Here is a 6153-nt window from a genome sequence, read left to right as displayed (position 1 = left end):
AGATAGATAGATAGATAGATAGATAGATAGATAGATAGATAGATAGAGATATATATAGATATATAACCTGGGTGTGGTAGCGTGCACCTGTAATTCCAGCTGCTCTGGAGTCTGAGGCATGAGAATCCTTGAACCTGGTAGTCAGAGGTTGCAGTGAGCTGAGATCGCGCCACTGCACTCCAGCCTGGGTGACAGAGTAAGACCCTGTCTTGAAAGAAAAAAAAGTTAAAACCTCTTTCCTATAATATAATCTATATGATTTACTTTATAACTTGAAGATGCCATTTTCTTTTTTCAGAGGTGTTACGTTTAACAAAGAATTTGGCCTGTACTTGTGGTAAAATGGATCAAATTTCACTTTTTAAAACCTACTTTTTCATCCCATTGAGCTGTTAACTTATTATGCTTTCAACAGAAATCTAATCTCATTGCTAGTCAATAGGCAGCTATATTGCTCAGCTGAAGGTGACCTGCTGTGAAGTTTTTGCAATCAGATTCTCCCATAATCTATTTAATTCAAGCCTGCATAGCATGCCCCAAACCACTCATTATCCTTTTAACAGAGTTGATGAATTCTCACGTCCCCATTGTCAGAAGACTTAATCAGCACTACTCATTACCAATAGTGTAATTGACATATTCTTTGCTGAGGTTAGACCCTTTTGTATTTCAGTCAACAACTTGTTCAGTATAAAAATTTGAAAGGAATGCATTTATTTGATGCTAGCGAAAGTGCCAATGGACATGGTGGAAGCCCTGGAACAGGGTCTTTGGAGGGACTGGGAAGTGAGAAGGGACATTGGGCATTGGATTACATGACTATCATTAGATGCATTTTAAAAAGAGTTAGCAAGCTTCCCAAATCAATATGGCACATACAAACCAATTCTGTTGATTTTGCAACGGTGGTGGTGATGGCCAGTTAGAGTGGAGTTAGCAGACAAGAGTGTGTAAGGGACTGAAGTGCTGGGACACTTCTCCACGAATATCTCCCATTTCTGCGTATTTTTCAAGCAGAGGCACTGACTGCGTTTGTTTCAGACTATCATTTCGAGGGTCGTTCATAGCGAGCATCTTTGAAAGGTATTGATAATGCTTCCCTCTAGAGCAAAGGGCAAGCATATTTACTATTCAGTATAAAATATTCAGGTTTCATAAGCTTAGAGTTTCTCCTCCAATCCAGTAAATGTGCCAGTATCATCTTGCCCTCTTCACATCACCCTGTGGCAATTGGGACTCAGGGAACGAGAGAAAGAAAATGTTGATACTTTGGCTACTACTATTGGTGTGAATAACAGATTCCCTTGTCTCTGACCTAGAAGTCTCATGTGTTCTCGAGGTCACTTACATGCTACTCCATGTAAGTAACAGACTAACTTGTCTGTATAGAAGTAGGGTAATGATCTCAACCCCTTCACAGCTCTTGGTATAGAGTAGTCCTTCAACACTCATGAGCAGGGGAAGGCTTTTGGTGTCATTATTCTGTAATTTGAAAGATAAAGAGGAGGTTTTTCACCAGCCACTCAAGTGATGAAAGCTGAACTCTAAAACAAGTTTTCTGTGGTCAATGCCTACATGAGGCTGAAAAATCAGGACCAGTTCTAGCTTTGATAGATGAGCTTTAGCATGCTAATTCTATACAAGAAGGCCACTTTGAACTCTAAGGCAGTTCTGGTTTGCGGCTCTTCTAACAAGACATTTCAAACCCCCTTCTACTTTGCCACCTTCGTTATAGAGGATAAATACTAATTTCCCTTCTTTCCTTGAAACTAGGGAAAGTTCTGGCCAATAAGATATAACCACAAGTCTGCTGGGGATTTTCAAAAGGCATTTGTTTTATTCTCATAAGCAGAAGCAACATGATGAGTGTTGCACTCCTTTCCTGCCTTGAACACAGATATGATGTTGGGAGTTACTGAGGAAGCCATCTCTTGACTGAAGAAAATCCACAAGAATCTAAGAGATCATTAACTGAAATGTCAAGCCAGTTGGTCAACAGCAATATTGTTAGTAAAATAATAAACTCCCACTTATTAAGGCCACTCTATGTTGCTTTTCTGCTACTTGCAGATGTAAATATTTTTAACTACTACCCTCTTCTAGTTCTTGTCACCTGTAAAAGACATACTGAGCATGCTCGTCATGTTCTATGAGGTGTACATTTTGGATAGAAAACCAAAACCTTATTTAGCAGGCATATGCCACAAAGGAATTTCATTTGTTACAACGTTTATTAATGAAAACCAGGAAAGGACAAGGAGATACAAATATAAATAGAGAATTTCACTGCCACTAGATCGTTCCACACAATGGATATTGGTTCTTAATACTTAAAAATGGAGTTGCAAGGAGATTTAAGGCAAAAAAACAAACTTGAAAAAAGACCTGCAAATATTTTCTCTTTAGTAAGAATTCCCAGGAAAGGGAAAAAATCAGCAAAAAGAGGACAAGAAGTATAAAGAGAGCACATTTCAGTAGCTGTAAGAAGTATAACAGGCCAAAAAATGGCCCCCCAAAAGATATCCATGTCAGATACCTGGAACCTGTGATTATTAATTTATTTTGTAAAAGACATGATTAAGCAAGGTTCTTGAGAGGAGTATATCATGATTTATTTTAGTGGACCCTAAATGTCATCATGAATGTCCTTATAAAATAGAGACAGGATAGTTGACACAGACACACAGAGGATAAGTGATGTGGAGACAGAGGCAGAGATTGGAGTAATATGGCCACGAGAAAAGGAGTGTCAAGGATGCTGGGAAACCACCAGGAGATAGAAAAAGGCAAGTAATGGATTCCCTCCAGAACCTCCAGGAAGGGAGCAGCCCTGCCACACCACAATTTTAGAATTCTGGCCTCCAGAACTGTGAGAAAATAAGTGCCTGTTGTTTTAAGTCACTGAATTTTTATGGTGATTGTTATGACAACTCTAGAAAATGAATACAAAAGTTAATTGAAGAGTGAATGTATGATAAAGGAATCATCTGACAACAGACAGGACAAGTAAGTTATTGGATTCATTTTGTGAATGTTTATTGAATCATGATGATGTACTGCCACAGGTCAAAAGTGGTAAGATGAATAAAAACTAATTCCCACCTTTAGGAGATCACAGTGGTGAAGATGATAGAACATTTACATAGATAACTATAATATGAGATAGATGTAATAAATTCCTTTTTTTTCTTTTTTTTTTTTTTTTTGAGTCAGAGTCTCGCTCTGTTGCCCAGTCTGTAGTGCAGTGGCACAATCTCAGCTCACTGCAACCTCCACCTCCCAGGTTCAAGTGATTCTCCTGCCTTCAGCCTCCTGAGTAGCTGGGACTACAGGCGCACGCTGCCACACACAGCAATTTTTTGTATTTTTCGTAGAGATGGGGTTTCACTATGTTGACCAGGCTGGTCTCGAACTCCTGACCTCAGGTGATCTGCCCACCTCCACCTCCCAAAGTGCTGGGATTACAGGCATGAGCCACTGTGCCCAGCCTAATAAATTCTTTATCAGTAGTATAAATGAAGTCCTCTAGGGATATGAAACTATTTCTGTCCATAAGAGGTCTAAGAAGCCTTACCAACCTTATTGGAAGATGCGAAGATGTGAATTAGACTGAAGAGTGGACACTGGAGAAAAGAGACTCCAGGTTAAAAGACACATCTTGAGTAAAGACAAAGAAAGGAGCATGTTGAGAAGAGATATGCGACTTCTCTGGATAGAAGACAAAATTGTGGGAGTTCTGAAGGTCCTATGAAAGAGCCACGGAAAGTTTTGGAGCAGGAACTCAGTACTGTCCTTACGTTTCCAGGTTTATGGTGACAACTCTGGTAGCAGTGGATGGCATAGACTGGGCAGGGTGTGTAGGGAGATAGTAGGAAGGATTGCTGGGAAGCAGGGAGATCACTTCAGAGACTATTACAGTTGTCTAGAAAAGACAAAATAGCTGACCAAAACAGTGGCAGCAGGACTAAAAAGAAGATAAAATCAAGGGATATAACAAAGGTAGATTTCATGAAATAAGAATTCTGAATGGATATGCAGTGAAAGAAAGCAAAGAATGAAACATGTTTTCAAACCTGAGTAGCTGGGTATTTTGTTTATTACAAACCACCCAAAGCCATAGTGGCTTAAAATAATAACCAATTGTACTCACTATTCTTGATATTCAACACTGCATAACTAACCATCTCAAACTTAGTGCCACAGAACAACAATCCTTTTATTATATTTGCAGATTCTGTGGGTCAGGAATTCAGACAGGGTAAAGTGGGGATAGCTTGTCTCTCTCTTCTATAATGTCTGGGACCTCAGCTGGAAGTCTCCAATGTGTGGGAATTTAGGTCTGGAGCCACCTGGAGGCACATTTATCCACATATCTGCCGCCTGGACTGGGATGACTCAAAGGCTGTACTCAGCTGGGATGGTTGACCATGGCACCTGCATGTGGCCTCTCCATGTGGCTTGAGCTCCTCTCAGCAGGATGGCTGGGTTCTGAGACAAAGAACCCCAAAAGGGACCATCCAGAAAGTGAGTGATCCTAGAGACCAAGGCAGAAGCTGCATGACATTTCATAACCTAGCCTCAGAAACCACATAGCATCACTTTTTCTGTAGTTTATGGGTTGGTGCAGTCAATAGCTTGCCCAGATTCAAGGCAAGGGGACCCCACCACTCAATAGGAGCAGCATCAGTGCAGAGGACCATCTAGAATAGGAAATATTCTATATAGGAGGAACTTCAGCCCCTCCCAGGCATTGTAGAGCAATGAGTGGGATTGACTTGATGACTGGGAGCCGGAATCATCTGGAGACTTCACTCTCATGTCAGGAACCTAGGCTGGTGTGACTAATGGCTGGAACTCATTGGGTTTCTCTCTCTCTCTCTCTCTCTTTTGTCTGTCCATGTGACCTCTTGATGGCTTCCTCTTGATGGAAGTCAGACTTCTTATATAATGACTCACGCCTCCAAGAAAAAGTGTCCCAGTGTGTAAAGAAGAAGTTTGTGGCTTTTTATGACCTGCTTAGGAGTCACATAGCATTACTTACACTGTACTCTATTGGTCAAAGCAGACATAAGCCTGCCCAGATGTAAGGGGCAGGGATATAATCCCCTCCCTCAATGGAAGGCATGTCTAAGAATTTGATGCTATGTTTTAAATTGGCCACCCTGGAAAAATGGTAACATTACTAGCCAAGGTCAAGGATAAATAGGCTTAAGAGTTTAGATAATGAAATTTGTCTTATAAAAATTAAATTTGTGGTACCTAGCAGAATCCTGGTAACATGAATCTGAAGTACAAGAAATAGTCAGTCTCAGAGAAATAAACTAATAAATGTATGGAGTCATTAAAACAACATATTGAATGAGAGGAGGCCTAAGAACTCAGACCCATGCATAGTGAATTTTGTTCATTATTCACACAATGTTCATTTCCCACCCCTTCCTTTCTTACAGAATCCCAAATCCATTCATGGATTCCTGTTTCATACCCAAAGTAAGAGCTTAGTTTGTATAAAACAGTCATGGGAGCCCCATTCTCACTGACTTTGACTGAGTATATGATGTCATTCCCATCAGGGAACAGGAGGTAAAGTCTGTTGGGGTGCATCTTTAAAAGAGTAACTATATGCCGGGGATGGTGGCTCACACCTGTAATCCCAGCACTTTGGGAGGACGAGGTGGGTGGATCATGAGGTCAGGAGATCGAGATCATCCTGGCTAATAGGGTGAAACTCTGTCTTTACTAAAAATACAAAAACAAAATTAGCCAGGCATGGTGGTGGGTGCCTGTAGTCCCAGCTACTCAGGAGGCTGAGGCGAGAGAATGGCATGAACCTGGGCTGAGGACTTCACAGTGAGCCGAGATCATGCCACTGCACTTCAGCCTAGGAGACAGAGCAAGACTCTGTCTCAAAAAAAAAAAAAAAAAAAAAAATTCCTTAAAGAGGAAGAGAGAGATTGTCCCTATATTTTTTTCCTTTGCTTGTTATCATGCCTGAGGATCTGAGTGTGGTCAGAGAAAAGCAATGCCAGAGAAGATCCTGGATCCTTCCATAACTCTGAATTGCTTGTTTTCTGAAATTAATATATCGCATTATTTAAGTCAGATTGAGTTGAGTGAGGGCTTCTAATACTTTGAGCCCAAATCATCTTCCTA

This window comes from Piliocolobus tephrosceles, chromosome 1, assembly GCF_002776525.5.
Source record: "Piliocolobus tephrosceles isolate RC106 chromosome 1, ASM277652v3, whole genome shotgun sequence".
Taxonomy (NCBI): Eukaryota; Metazoa; Chordata; class Mammalia; order Primates; family Cercopithecidae; genus Piliocolobus; species Piliocolobus tephrosceles.
The sequence above is the reverse complement of the archived record's forward strand: the minus strand, read 5'-3'. Positions refer to the sequence as shown.